The following is a 16,501-nucleotide window of genomic DNA, read 5'->3' as shown; positions in this document are numbered from 1 at the left end:
AACTATGGTGTCTCTTCTTCATCTTACAATGACATTAATTCTACCAGAGTATGCCATCTTTCTGACCTGATCTAAACTAATTACCTCCCAGAGGTTCCATCTCCAAATACCATCACTCTAGGGGTTAAGACTTCAACATATGAATTTTGCAGGGACATATTTTGTTCCATTGTACTTGCCTTTCTCATATATAAAACAAAGATATTAATACAACATTCTCTTTAGAGGGCTGTTGTAAAGAGCAAGTGAAATAATAGGCATAAGGGAGAAAGGAAAAGCTAAGACATGGTCAATGCCATATGCCTACTGGCTGGTATTATTATTATCTCCAGGTTACTATCACTCAATAATAGACATCAACAAAATTTTTAATGAAAGAAGTAATTCAAATCTAACAATTATTAAAATAGATGATCAAAGAACTCATTCCTTGAGTATACAGATTTTTTTTTACTATTATTTTATTAGATAGTGTGATTCACCTTATTACTATATTCAAATATAATTTGACATTATCACATTAGTGAATAATATAAATATGACTATAGATAATTAAAAATATTACTTAGAAAGAAAGAATACTAATGTACTAAGTCTGTAAGCCATGCATCATTCTCAAAGTTTTGAGGCATTCTCATCAGAAACAGAAACAAGGTAAGTATATCACCATTAGCTAGTATTACTTAATTCTGCCTCAAAAGAGCCAACTCCTGAAATAATAAAGCACCACTGTACTTATTCTCTTAAAGAAAAAAAAAACATATCTGGGGGTGTAATCATTACTATAAGTTGAAAAGTCATTATTTTCAAATAAAATTATTATTATCCTGGGAATTCAAATTGACTTTACAAACTCTTAGGAATAATAAAATGGTATTATTAATTCAATTTTGAAAATTTAAAAGTAAGATAATTATTTAATAAGCAATTCAAAAATTTTAAGAAATATATCGTTTTAAGGAAGGTTTATAGTTTTCATTCTTGGCCTTTGTTTTTTAAAAAAATATTTATTGAGGGGCACCTGGGTGGCTCAGTCAGGTAAGCATCTGCCTTTGGCTTGGGTCCTAGTCCAGGGGTCCTGGGATTGAGTCTATATGGGGGGGGCGCTGCTCAGTGGGGAGTCTCACTCTGCCCTTCCCCTGCTCCTTTGCTCTCAGTCTCACGTAAATAAAATCTTCAAAAAAAGTATTTACTAAAGAAATGACAATTCATAAACTGATCACAGTTGTTCTAAAGATAAGTTTTGCATCTCCACAGGGCTTATATTCCTTATTTTCAGATTTTAAACTTGCTTAAGAATCCCAGAACTGAAATATTTTCCTAGGATCTCTCTGGAAGTACCTCTAAGGTTTCACAGATGAGTCCACTTTGCTTAACAGGGTTGCAGGTGTGAAGGATAAACTGCTCTCTAAAGTACACTGTTTTTCAGTTTCTTTCAGAAACTGAGTGCTGCTGCTATTAATTTATTTCGCCCCCCATGAGAAAGATTCTGCTGACTATGTTGCTAACAATTGTGAAATAACCACCTGCCACCGCAGCATTCTGGTATTAGAAATGGCAGCAGGAAAGAGTGGTATACCTGTTGTCTCAACAAGATAAGCACCACTCCTTATTATAGTGAATAAGACCCAAAGATTACTGCCCTTTGGGGAATAAAACTTGATGAAGAATTTTCTATAGTAGAAAACAGAAATTGTGACCGGAGAAAAGGAATTATTCATTTGTCACAATGTTGTTACATTTACTACTTTAAATGATATAAAAGCATTCAGGAGCTTGCCAATATTTTGGTTCAAAGATTGAATTGGATGCGTAACAAATAGGCTATATATATATATATATATATATTAAAAAAACACTTTTGCCTCCAGGAAAGAATAGTCAGTTTTAAATGAATATGAAAATCATGTGGAACAGAACATTCACTTTATTTTGTGATTGAAGTATAACCATGGTATCAGGGGAAATGACTGACCTAAGGAATGGGAATTATTTTAGTTTGATTTTTCTTTCTATTTCCCAGTTTCCAAAGTTGTAAGGAAAATAACTTTTAGATGAAAAACATCTCAATTATTTGAGTAGTAAACACACAAAATTCCATATTGTTTAATCTCATAAAATTGATTTGCACAAAAGAAAGTATTGAAATACTACCTTTAGTATCTATATATCTATCACTAAAAGAAGTATCTGATGTATCTTTTTTTTTTTTTTAAAGATTTTATTTTTTTTTTTTTTTTTTTTTTTTTTTTTTTTTTAAAGATTTTATTTATTTATTTGACAGAGAGAGATCACAAGTAGGCAGAGAGGCAGGCAGAGAGAGAGAGAGGAGGAAGCAGACTCCCTGCTGAGCAGAGAGCCGGATGCGGGACTCGATCCCAGGACCCTGAGATCATGACCTGAGCCAAAGGCAGCGGCTTAACCCACTGAGCCACCCAGGTGCCCCTTAAAGATTTTATTTATTTATTTGACAGACAGAGATCACAAGCAGGTAGAGAGGCAGGCAGACAGAGAGAGAGGAGGAAGCAGGCTCCCTGCCGAGCAGAGAGCCCGATGCGGAGCTCGATCTCAGGACCCTGGGATCACGACCTGAGCCGAAGGCAGGGGCTTTAACTCACTGAGCCACCCAGGCCCCCTGATGTATCTTTAATATAGCAAAACAACTAGATATTTTTAAGGTACAAAGGAAAATATATTCTCTTAATAATGCTTGTTTGGATCAGGTAGTTTATGAAACAGAAAAGGCAATCAATACTATGAGCAACTCTACGCCAATAAATTTGACAATCTGGAAGAAATGGATACATTCCTAGAAACATATAAACTACCACAACTGAACCAGGAAGAAATAGAAAGCCTGAACAGACCCATAACCAGTAAGGAGATTGAAACAGTCATTAAAAATCTCCAAACAAACAAAAGCCCAGGGCCAGACGGCTTCCCGGGGGAATTCTACCAAACATTTAAAGAAGAACTAATTCCTATTCTCCTGAAACTGTTCCAAAAAATAGAAATGGAAGGAAAACTTCCAAACTCATTTTATGAGGCCAGCATCACCTTGATCCTAAAACCAGACAAGGATCCCACCAAAAAAGAGAGCTATAGACCGATATCCTTGATGAACACAGATGCGAAAATACTCAACAAAATACTAGCCAATAGGATTCAACAGTACATTAAAAAGATTATTCACCACGACCAAGTGGGATTTATTCCAGGGCTGCAAGGTTGGTTCAACATCCGCAAATCAGTCAATGTGATACAACACATCAATAAAAGAAAGAACAAGAACCATATGATACTCTCAATAGATGCTGAAAAAGCATTTGACAAAGTACAGCATCCCTTCCTGATCAAAACTCTTCAAAGTGTAGGGATAGAGGGCACATACCTCAATATCATCAAAGCCATCTATGAAAAACCCACCGCAAATATCATTCTCAATGGAGAAAACCTGAAAGCTTTTCCGCTAAGGTCAGGAACACGGCAGGGATGTCCATTATCACCACTGCTATTCAACATAGTACTAGAGGTCCTAGCCTCAGCAATCAGACAACAAAAGGAAATTAAAGGCATCCAAATCGGCAAAGAAGAAGTCAAATTATCACTCTTCGCAGATGATATGATACTATATGTGGAAAACCCAAAAGACTCCACTCCAAAACTGCTAGAACTTATACAGGAATTCAGTAAAGTGTCAGGATATAAAATCAATGCACAGAAATCAGTTGCATTTCTCTACACCAACAGCAAGACAGAAGAAAGAGAAATTAAGGAGTCCATCCCATTTACAGTTGCACCCAAAACCATAAGATACCTAGGAATAAACCTAACCAAAGAGACACAGAATCTATACTCAGAAAACTATAAAGTACTCATGAAAGAAATTGAGGAAGACACAAAGAAATGGAAAAATGTTCCATGCTCCTGGATTGGAAGAATAAATATTGTGAAAATGTCTATGCTACCTAAAGCAATCTACACATTTAATGCAATTCCTATCAAAATACCATCCATCTTTTTCAAAGAAATGGAACAAATAATTCTAAAATTTATATGGAACCAGAAAAGACCTCGAATAGCCAAAGGGATATTGAAAAAGAAAGCCAACGTTGGTGGCATCACAATTCCGGACTTCAAGCTCTATTACAAAGCTGTCGTCATCAAGACAGCATGGTACTGGCACAAAAACAGACACATAGATCAATGGAACAGAATAGAGAGCCCAGAAATAGACCCTCAACTCTATGGTCAACTAATCTTCGACAAAGCAGGAAAGAATGTCCAATGGCAAAAAGACAGCCTCTTCAATAAATGGTGCTGGGAAAATTGGACAGCCACATGCAGAAAAATGAAATTGGACCATTTCCTTACACCACACACAAAAATAGACTCAAAATGGATGAAGGACCTCAATGTGCGAAAGGAATCCATCAAAATCCTTGAGGAGAACACAGGCAGCAACCTCTTTGACCTCAACCGCAGCAACATCTTCCTAGGAACAACGCAAAAGGCAAGGGAAGCAAGGGCAAAAATGAACTATTGGGATTTCATCAAGATCAAAAGCTTTTGCACAGCAAAGGAAACAGTTAACAAAATCAAAAGACAACTGACAGAATGGGAGAAGATATTTGCAAATGACATATCAGATAAAGGACTAGTGTCCAGAATCTATAAAGAACTTAGCAAACTCAACACCCAAAGAACAAATAATCCAATTAAGAAATGGGCAGAGGACATGAACAGACATTTCTGCAAAGAAGACATCCAGATGGCCAACAGACACATGAAAAAGTGCTCCATATCACTCGGCATCAGGGAAATACAAATCAAAACCACAATGAGATATCACCTCACACCAGTCAGAATGGCTAAAATCAACAAGTCAGGAAATGACAGATCCTGGCGAGGATGCGGAGAAAGGGGAACCCTCCTACACTGTTGGTGGGAATGCAAGCTGGTGCAGCCACTCTGGAAAACAGCATGGAGGTTCCTCAAAATGTTGAAAATAGAACTGCCCTATGACCCAGCAATTGCACTATTGGGTATTTACCCTAAGGATACAAACGTAGTGATCCAAAGGGGCACATGCACCCGAATGTTTATAGCAGCAATGTCCACAATAGCCAAACTATGGAAAGAACCTAGATGTCCATCAACAGATGAATGGATCAAGAAGATGTGGTATATATACACAATGGAATACTATGCAGCCATCAAAAGAAATGAAATCTTGCCATTTGCGACAACATGGATGGAACTAGAGCGTATCATGCTTAGCGAAATAAGTCAAGCAGAGAAAGACAACTATCATATGATCTCCTTGATATGAGGAAGTGGTGATGCAACATGGGGGCTTAAGTGGGTAGGAGAAGAATAAATGAAACAAGATGGGATTGGGAGGGAGACAAACCATAAGTGACTTTTAATCTCACAAAACAAACTGAGGGTTGCTGGGGGGAGGGGGTTTGGGAGAAGGGGGTGGGATTATGGACATTGGGGAGGGTATGTGCTTTGGTGAGTGCTGTGAAGTGTGTAAACCTGGTGATTCACAGACCTGTACCCCTGGGGATAGAGTATTATGCCTCCATCAGAAAGGATGAATACCCAACTTTTGTAGCAACATGGACGGGACTGGAAGAGATTATGCTGAGTGAAATAAGTCAAGCAGAGAGAGTCAATTATCATATGGTTTCACTTATTTGTGGAGCATAACAAATAGCATGGAGGACATGGGGACTTAGAGTGGAGAAGGGAGTTGGGGGAAATTGGAAGGGGAGGTGAACCATGAGAGACTATGGACTCTGAAAAACAATCTGAGGGTTTTGAAGGGACGGGGGGTGGGAGGTTGGGGTACCAGGTGGTGGGTATTATAGAGGGCACGGATTGCATGGAGCACGGGGTGTGGTGCAAAAATAATGAATACTGTTATGCTGGAAATAAAATAAATAAATAAATAAATAAATAAATAAATAAATAAAATCTTAAAAAAAAAAAAAAGAAAAAAGAAAAGGCAATCATAACAACACCTAAAAAACTAACTTCTGTAAAAAATTAGGTAGTGTCTATTTTTAAGCCAAAACATAAGTGCTTTATAGATAACCTAAATACTAAAGTAGGAATAAAGGAAGCAGAAAAATTATTTTGTGAGCTAACAATGTATTTCAAAATATGTGTTCTGTGTATTGTTTAGTGTACAAATCAAAGTGAGAAAGTAAATATAATTCTAATTTGCAGAATATTTTAATTTCACTTTTTAACGTTTTTCATTAATTATATATGCTAACTTCTCTGGTCTTCTATTTTACATTTCAAAGAGCATTGTAACAAACATGCATAATAAAAGATTTTCCAAAATCTGCTAAAATCTTTAACTTCACTCTTACAACTTTAGAGTGATAGAAAACAGAATTAACACAGTTACTCATTGCTATCCACAAAAGCAACCTGCATCAATTTTGATTTTATTATATCTCTCTAATACATCTATATTTTTATAGCACACTGGATAAAGCCTTCATTACATTTTATCATACACTTTTTCCTCCTTTCATTTCTATTCAGAATTAACATCTTGAACTCTATAGGAATTATATCTACAAAAATTATGTTTACAAAAAAGACTTTACTTTTTTTTTTTTTTTTAAACAACATCACAAAATAGTCTCACTTTTCTCCACCAAAATATGGCTGTCTCCAAAGCCATAAGTGACTTAATAATTATCCTTGGGAAACCATCCACAGCTGTAGATGAATGTAAAGAGAGAGTGTATAGGTATAGCCTCTATAGAGGGACAGTGTATAGGTCCAGCCAGGTTTTATGTTGTTGAGATCTCTGAGTATCTCATTTTTGGGGTTGTAATAAGGGCCATCTCCTTGGTGTCGAAAGACAAGGAAAGAGAGTAGAATTTTGACTGTTCTCTGGGCCCCTCTCTTTTTATGTTGTTACCTAATTGCTCTGAGCTATGAACTTGAGTTTTGAAATTTATGGGTGTTGTTTCGGCTCAGGTCATGATCTCGGGGTCCTGGGATCGAGTCCCGCATCGGGCTCTCTGCTCGGCAGGGAGCCTGCTTCCCTCTCTCTCTCTCTCTCTCTCTCTGCCTGCCTCTCCATCTACTTGTGATTTCTCTCTATCAAATAAATAAATAAAATCTTTAAAAAAAAATTAAAAAAAATAAAGTAGAGAGGTAACTCAAAGTAAGAGGAACTTAGAAATTAGTGGTTGATAAGAGAAATAGCAGGGTGATTGTTGTTGTTGTTGTTGCTTTTCTTTTTATCAAAGTAGATCCAGGCAGGAAAGCAAACAGTATGTAGCTTCCAGGTCAAAAATTTTATATCATATGCTGGGTAAGATATGTTGGAGCTCAGATAAACCAAAACAAAAAGATACCATATAACTTCCAGAATTATTTAATTTATAGATGACTACTGGTACATTTAGAAATTGGGAGAAATTTTGCTCAATAAGCATATGTTTATGCCTAATTACTTTCTGCTTACATGCTGGGTTAAGGATCTTTTGTGTTCATTAAAATGTTTCATTTATTATTGATTTATTGTTTGGCCATGCACATTCATTACAAGAAAAACAAAATTTTTGCTTTGTGATTTATTAACTATAGTGTATTTATTATTATTATAGTGTATTTATTGAAAGCTGAAAGTCCTGAGAAAAGGAAAATTTGAATGTGTTTTTGGGGGAGGTACATTTTATTGAGTAAATATATTGTAGATTTCTTCCTCTGCTACTTTTCAAATAATTATATCTTTTTTTTTTTCAAAAATATCCATAAGTGCACTTTTAAACTCTTTATTCTAGATTGCTCAAGTAACAAGTAACAAGAAAGAATGGATTTTAATGGTTTACCTGTTTTATCTTTCTGTGGAGTTTTTATTCCTTATGACATGAAGTTTCACGGAGCAACTTGGTAGCTACCCAAACTTAGCATTTGCCTTCTCCAGAGACTTGTTAAAAAGTATCACATATAAAAGAGAAAATTTGTAAAGGTGAATTAAGAAATATCATTCACAGTGATAAAAATGTTGTACAGTTTCAGAAAATACATATCAGTTCAATTCTCATGCACGAGAGCAATTCATGGTCAGTATAAATTGTAAGATTTTTGCAAGCCTACAGGGGGTTTAAATACTTAGGATCTTTTAATTCAACAATGTGTCTTACTGAAAAAAAAAATAGTCTACAAAAAGAGAATTGCAATAAATGGTGTTCTGCAATAAAATGCCAATTAAACTTTGAAACAGATACCCTATGTTGAACCTTTTAATGTAGCTCTCCCAGTACTCTGAATCTGGTTGGTAGACTTCAGTAAATGGTGTGATATGACAATTTATCATTTCCATCCACTCTTTCCCAACTGGGGAAATTTGAATCACAGAAAAGATTAAATGACTATTTTTTCAATTCTCTCAAGTTTGATTCATAACTAATATCACACCAGGTATATAGGAGAAAAGCTAATTTGTTACATGCAATAGATATTTTAGGATTTTAAGGCTTAATTCTCTCAAGAAACACCAGTTGAGAAAGACTAACAGCTCTATTCTTAAAAATGCATACCATCAACATCCCTGTCTCATTTGACATAAAACTATGAATAGCAAAAGCAATATTGTACGTTTGCAGTAGTATAGCTGTAGACAATGAGAGGGAATAATCAACTACAATCCTACAATATTTGAAATATGCATTGTTTATTTCTCAATGTCACATCTATTCAATCTCTTAACCAAAGACTGCAGTTGCTAAAGCTGAACTAGTTTGGTAATTGGTATAATTGATGACTGGCTCTCAGTTGCCAAAGTAGAGGTAGGAAGTGGAGTTTGCTGAGTATTTTCCATTCCATGTTTGTCAGCCTTTGACAACCAATTAATTTATTCTTTTCAACAAATATTTCGTGAACATACAAGGCTTGAGATGCACTGTTCTATGCATTGAAGATTGAAGAAATGAGGAGTGCCTGTATGGCTCTGTCATTTAAGCCTCCAACTCTTGATTTAAGCTTAGGTCATGATATCAGAGTTGTAAGACTGAACACCATTTGGGGCTCTGCATTGGGCCTACGGCATGCTGAGGATTCGATCTCTCCCTCTCCCTCTGCACCATCTCTTCTCAAATAAATAAATAATAAAATAAAATCAATCTGCTTATCATCAAGGATAGGGTAAGAATGAGGAGTGAAGATAAACAAAAGGATAGAATAGAAAGTAAGAGGTCAGGGACAGAATAAAGGAAAGAAACTGAGGATTACAGAAAGGAGGGGGGTGAGAGGATGGGTGACTGGACAATAGGTATTAAGGAAGGCATGTGTTGGCACTGGGTATTCTATGCATCTAAAGAATTATTGAACACTATAACAAAAACTTATGATGTACTATATGTTGACTAACTGAACATAATAAAAAAATAAGTTAAAAGAGAAAAAAAAAAAAAAGAAGGTCATAGATGTTTCTTGAAATCCAAGTAAAAACCCACTGTGGCTTTGCCTAGCCATTGAGGTCATGATGAGCAACCATAACATAGATATATTATGGAGATGAAGTAGCCAGAAATCCCTGAGAAACTAGAAGTGGTTTATGAAAGACTGCAAGAAATCAAATAAACTAACAGGGACTTTGAATATAAATTCCTTTTACCCTAGTGAGTATTTTCTGAGTAACAGTCTTCAGTTTTACAGTCAAAATCAACTGAAATAAGTAATGGGAGACAAAATGTCTGGCCCCAATTCTCCTTTTGTATAGATTCTCCCTATATGATTATTAAGTGTGAGTGCTAGACAAGAAGGCGAGGTTTTATATGGCAAGGATTGTCCCCTTTAGGAGCTAGATATCCTAGTGATTTCTTGGATCATTTATATTTCAATCTCAGAATATAGCCACAATTCTGCAAGACTCTGAAGTCAATATTACTAGTATTTCATCATTTTTGTTCCTGAATCAGCAATGCCATTAATAATTTTTCAAGAGTTTGAGACTGATTCAAAAGTGATTTATTATGAAATTCTTTAATTATGATTAATATTAGTCTAATGATATATACACAGAATAATAATATAAATTTATGAATATGATACTTTTTAAAAAATATAAAAAATAATTCATTTCAGCAAGTTGTAAAATGAATGATCAACTTCGAAAAAAGAAATTTCATTCAATATAGAATTTCCTTCACTGCTTTCTTTCATGAATTATTAATAATAGGAAGTATTTGTTTTAAGACATCTACCTCCAAATTTTTATCCATCCATCCCAAGAAATACAACCCTATTATCATCAAACTTACAGTCTGAATTGCTGATCTGACTTCTTTTCCTCAACATCATGCCTTGAATTTTAGTGGTAACCCTGAATATACTTTTAAATCTTTGCTGGGAAAATCATCTTCACTGAAGATACAAATAATAAACTAGCATAGTGGCTGGTGTACATATTGATATTTAATATAAAGACTAATATAAAAAGAATAAAAACATAACATGAATCAAGGAAAATACAATGCAAAATACTCAAGATTAACTATGTGATAAAAAATTAGATTATTTCTTTCTTTTTCTTTTTTTAGTGCTTATGACAGCTTTATTTGTAATAAATAATAATAAAAACTAACAATAGAGAACTCGGATTCCACAAATTGGTAAATGGATATTTTTTATTTAATTTTATTTTGTGTGTGTGTTCAAAAATTCATTGTTTATGCACCTCACCCAATGCTCCATGCAATACATACCCTCCTTAATACCCCTTAATACCCTGCCCCTCCAAACCCTCAGTTTGTTTCTCAGAGTCCACAGTCTCTCATGGTTAAACTCCCCTCTGATTTCCACCAATTCATATCTCCTCCCCATGTTCTCCATGTTGTTCCTTATGCTCCATGTGTAAATGAAACCATATGATACTTGACTCTCTCTGCTTGACTTATTTCACTCAGCATAATCTCTTCCAGTCCCATCCATGTTGATACAAAAGTTGGGTATTCATCCTTCCTGATGGAGGCATAATATTTCATTGTATGTATGGACCATATCTTCTTTATCCATTCATCCATTGAAGGACATCTTGGTTCTTTGCACAGTTTGGTGACTGTGGCCATTGCTGCTGTGAACATTGGTGTACAAATGGCCCTTCTTTTCACTACATCAGTATCTTTGGGGTAAATACTCAGCAGTGCAATTGCAGGGTTCTAGGGTAAAGCTATTTTTAATTTCTTAAGGAACCTCCACATTTTTTTCCAAAGTGGCTGCACCAACTTGCATTCCCACCAAAAGTGTAAGAAGGTTTCCCTTTTTCCACATACTCTCCAACACTTGTTGTTCACTGTCTTGTTAATTTTGGCCATTATAACTGGTGTAAGGTGGTATCTCAATGTGGTCTTGATTTGAATCTTCCTGATGGCTAATGATGATGAACATTTTTTTATGTTAGCAATTTACATGTCTTCTATGGAGAAGTGTCTATTCATGTCATCTGCCCATTTTATGAGGTGATATTTGTTTTCTGTGTGTTGAGTTTGAGGAGTTCTTTATAGATCTTCAATATCAGCCCTTTGTTTGTAGTGTTATTTGCAAATATCTTCTCCCACTCTGTGTGTGTCTCTTTGTTTTGTTGACTGTTTCATTTGCTGTGCAGAAGCTTTTCATCTTGATGAAGTCCCAAAAGTTCATTTTTGCTTTTGTGTCCTTTGCCTTTGGAGACATATCTTCAAGGGAGTTGCTGTGGCTGATGTCAAAGAGGTTACTGCCTATGTCCTCCTCTAGGACTTTGATAGTTTGAAGTCTCCTGTTGAGGTATTTTATCCATTTTATCTTTGTGTATGGTTTAAGAGAATGGTTGAATTTCATTCTTCTATACATAGCTGTCTAATTTTCCTAGCACCATTTATTGAGGAGATTGTCTTTTTTTCACTGCATAATTTTTCCTGCTTTGTTGAAGATAATTTGATCAGAGAGTTGAGGTCCATATCTGGGCCCTTCCACTGGTCTATGTGTCTGTTTTTGTGCCAGTACCATGATGTCTTGGTGACCACAGCTTTGTAGTAAAGCTTGAAATCAGGCAACATGATGCCCGCAGTTTGTTTTTCTTGTTCAACATTTCCTTAGCAATTCAGGTGTCTTCTGTTTCCATATAAATATTAGGATTGTTTGTTCCAGCTCTTTGAGAAACTCCAGTGGGATTTTTATCAGTATGGCACTGAAAGTATAGATTGTTCTGGGCAGTATAGACATTTTAAGAATGTTTATTCTTCTGATTCATGAGCATGGAAGGCTCTTCCATCTTTTTGTGTCTTCAATTTCTTTCATAAGAGTTCTGTAGTTCCTTGAGTACAGATTCTTAACCTATATGGTTAGGTTTATTCCCAGGTATCTTACGGTTCTTGGTGCTATATAGTAAAGGGAATCAGTCCTCTAATTTCCCTTTCCATTTTTTCATTGTTAGTGTATAAGAAAGCAACTAATTTCTGTACCTTGATACTGTATCCTGTCACATTACTAAATTGCTGTATGAGTTCTAGTAGTTTGGGGATGTAGGCTTTTGGGTTTTCCATATAAAGTATAATGTCATCAGCAAAGAGAGAGAGCTTGACTTCTTTGCCGATTTGAATACCTTTTATTTATTTTTGTTGTCTGATTGCTGTTGCTAGGACTTCTAGTACTACATTGAACAGTGGCAAGAGTGGACATCCTTGTCGTGTTTGTGATCTCAAAAGAAAGGCTGCCGGCTTGAGGATGATATACACTGTGGGTTTTTCATAGATAGATTTTTAAAAATTATTTATTTATTTGACAGACAGATCACAAGTAGGCAGAGAGGCAGGCAGAGAGATAGAGAGAGGAAGAAGCAGGCTCCCCGCTGAGCAGAAATTCCTAATGTGGGGCTTGATCCCAAGACCCTGGGATCATGACCCAAGCCAAAGGCAGAGACTTTTACCCACTGAGCCATCCAGGTGCGCCAATAGATAGATTTTATAAAGTTGAGGAATGTTTCCTCTATCCCTATATTTTGAAGGGTATTAATCAGGAACAGATGCTGTGTTTTTTCAATTGTTTTTTCTGCATTAATTGAGAGGACCCTGTGGTTCTTCTCTCTTCTCTTATTGATTTGTTCTATCACATTGATTGATTTGTGAATATTGAACCACCCTTGCATTCCATAGATAAATTACACCTGGTCATGGTGGATAATCTTTTTAATGTACTGTTGGATACTGTTAGCTAGGATTTTGTTGAGAATCTTGCCATCCATATTCATCAGGGATATTGGTCTGAAATTCTCTTTTCTGATGGGGTCTTTGACTGGTTTGGGGATCAGGTTAATGTTGACTTCATAAAAAAGAATCTGAAAGTTTTCCTTCTGTTTCTATTTTTTGAAACAGCTTCCGGAAAATAGGTATTATTTTTTCTTTGAATGTTTGGTAGAATTCTCCAGGGAATCTGTCAGATCCTGGGCTCTTGTTTGTAGGGAGGTTTTTTGATCACTGCTTAAATCTCATTACTAGATATTGGTCTATTCAGGTTGTCAATTTCTTCTTGTTTCAGTCTTGGGAGTTTATAGGTTTCCAGGTAAGCATCCATTTCTTCTAGGTTGCTTAACTTATTGGCATATAAGTGTTGATAATAATTTCTGATGATTGTTTCTATTTCCTTGGTGTTAGTTGTGATCTCTCCCTTTCATTCATAATTTTATTAATTTGGGTCCTCTGTCTTTTCTTTTGGATTAGTTTGGCCAGTGATTTATCAATCTTATTGATTCTTTCAAGGAACCAGCTTGCAGTTTTGTTGATGTGTTCTACTGTCACTCTAGTTTCGAACTCATATGATCTCTGCTCTAATCTTAACTATTTCCCTTCTTGTGTACGGGGTTGGCTTAATTTGTTGTTGATTTTCCAGTTCTTTTTTTTTTTTTTTTTAAAGATTTCATTTATTTATTTGACAGAGAGAGATCACAAGCAGGCAGAAAGGAAGGCAGAGAGAGAAGAGGAAGCAGGCTCCCTGTTGAGCAGAGAGTCCAATGCGGGGCTCGATCCCAGGACCCTGAGATCATGACCTAAGCCGAAGGCAGTGGCTTAACCCACTGAGCCACCCAGGCTCCCCAATTCCAGTTCTTTAAGGTGTAAAGAGAGTTGGTGTATTTGGGACTTTTCAGGTTTTTTTTGAGTAAGGCTTAGATGGCTGTTTTTTCTCCTTAGGACTGCCTTTGTCATATCCCATAGGTTTTGGACTGATGGGTCTTCATTCTCATTTGTTTCCATGAATTGTTTAAGTACTTCTTTGATTTCCTGGTTGATCCAAACAATCTTGAGCAGGATGGTCTTCAGCTTCCAAGTGTTTGACTTCCTTGTAAACTTTTTCTTGTGGTTGAGTTCCAGTTTCGAAACATTGTGGTCTGAGAATATGCAGGGAATGATCTCAATCTTTTGGTATCAATTGAGCCTTTTTTTGACCCAGTATGTGGTCTATTCTGGAGAAAGTTCCATGTGGCCTCAAGAAGAATGAGTATTCTGTTGTTTTAGGGTAGGTGGAATGTTCTATGACTTTCCTATGACCTATGAGGTCTATCTTGTCCAATGTGTCATTCAATTCTCTTGTTTCTTTATTGATATTCTGCTTGGATGATCTGTCTATTACTGAGAGTGGCATGTTAATATCCCCTACAATTTATGTATTCATATCAATATGACTCTTTATCTTGATTAACAATTGGATTATGTAGTTGGCTACTCCCATACTGGGGGCATAAATATTTACAATTGTTAGATCTTCTTGGTGGACAAACCCTTTAAGAATAATGTAGTGTTCTTCTTTATCTCTGACTACAGTCTTCAGTTTAAAATCTAATTTATCTGATATGAGAATTGCTATCCCAGCTTTCTTTTGATGGTCATTGGCATGAAAGATGCTTCTCCATCCCTTCACTTTCAGTCTGGATTTATCTTTAGGATCCAAATGTGTCTCTTATAGACAGCATATGGATGGGTCCTGTCATTTTATCCAATCTGCAACCTTGTGTCCTCTTATGGGAGCGTTTAGTCCATTTATACTGAGAATAATTATTGAAAGGTACATTTTTTATTGACATCATATTGCCTGTGAAGTCCTTGTTTCTATAGATTGTCTTTGTAATTTTCTGTTCTATGTCACTCTTAGGTTCTTTCTTCTTTTATAGAACCCTGTTTAATATTTCTTGTAGTACTCGCTTGGTAGTCACATACTCTTTTAAACCTTGCCAGTCTTAGAAACTCTTCATTTCACCATCCATTTTGAATGTCAGTCTTGCTGGATAAAGTATTCTTAGCTACATCTTCTAATTTAGTGCCCTGAATATGTCTTGGCAGCCCCTTTTGGCTTACCAGGTTTCTGTGGACAGGTCTGACGTTATTCTGATGGACCTTCCTCTGTATGTAAAGAATATTTTCCCCTTCGCTGCTCTCAGGAGTTCTTGTTTAAAATTATGATTCATCAGTCTTACAGTCAAGTGTCTCAAGTTCTTTCTAGATTCATTAATCTTGGGGATTGATCTTTCTGCCTCTAGGATACAAACACTGGTTCTATTTCCCAGACTGGGAAAATTTTCAACAAGAATTTGTTCAACTATATCTTCTAGTCTTCTTTCTTTCTTCTCCCCCTCAGGGATCCCAATAATTCGACATTGGAATGTTTCATGGCCTCATTTATTTCCCTAATTCTGATTTCATGGCTTCTGAGCTGTTTATGTCAGACACCGCCTGATCCTTTTTCTCTATCAGTTTGTCCTCTATCACTAATTAGTGATCTTTATCTAATTAATGATCATCTAGATCACTAATTCTATCTTCTGCCTCCCTTCCCTAGCTGTTAGAGTATTTAGATTAGATTAAATCTCACTGATAGCATTTTTGACAGCTTCTCAGATGGCTTTCCCTTCTGCCTTTAGAGATTCCATGTGGTCACTAATGGTTTTCTCCAACCTAACCATTGCCTGGATATTGTTACCCTGAATTCCCTTTCTGACATACTGTTTATGCCCATAACCAATAGCTCGGATGGAGAGGGCACAGTCTCTGAATTTTTCCTCTGTTGGTTGTTCCTTCTCCTAGTCATTTTGGTGAGAGTTGTTTGAGGGGATGAGTACCTGAATATATCAACCTCAAGCCAGGCAAGGTGCACCTTGGAATGCTTCTGAACAATCAGAAGTCATCACCAAAAAGAAAGAAAAAAGAGAAAGAGAAAGAGAGACATGGAAAAAAATAAAAAGAGAGAGAGAGGGAGAGAGAGATATCAGGCTGGAATGGGGCCCAAAGGTAAGATTTATAAGGTGTACAAACAAAAACAGACAAACAAAAAGACCGACAAAAGTAAATGACAAGGAAAAAAACCCAGCCACATGAACCCCAAAGGTAACATTTATATAATACCAGAACAAAAATAAATACACAGAAACACTGACAGAAGAAAAAGATGGGAGGGTGGTTATAAATCCTTGATGCTAAAGAATCCTTTGATTCTTCCT

This window comes from Mustela erminea, chromosome 2 (genome assembly GCF_009829155.1).
Source record: "Mustela erminea isolate mMusErm1 chromosome 2, mMusErm1.Pri, whole genome shotgun sequence".
Taxonomy (NCBI): domain Eukaryota; kingdom Metazoa; phylum Chordata; class Mammalia; order Carnivora; family Mustelidae; genus Mustela; species Mustela erminea.
The sequence above is the reverse complement of the archived record's forward strand: the minus strand, read 5'-3'. Positions refer to the sequence as shown.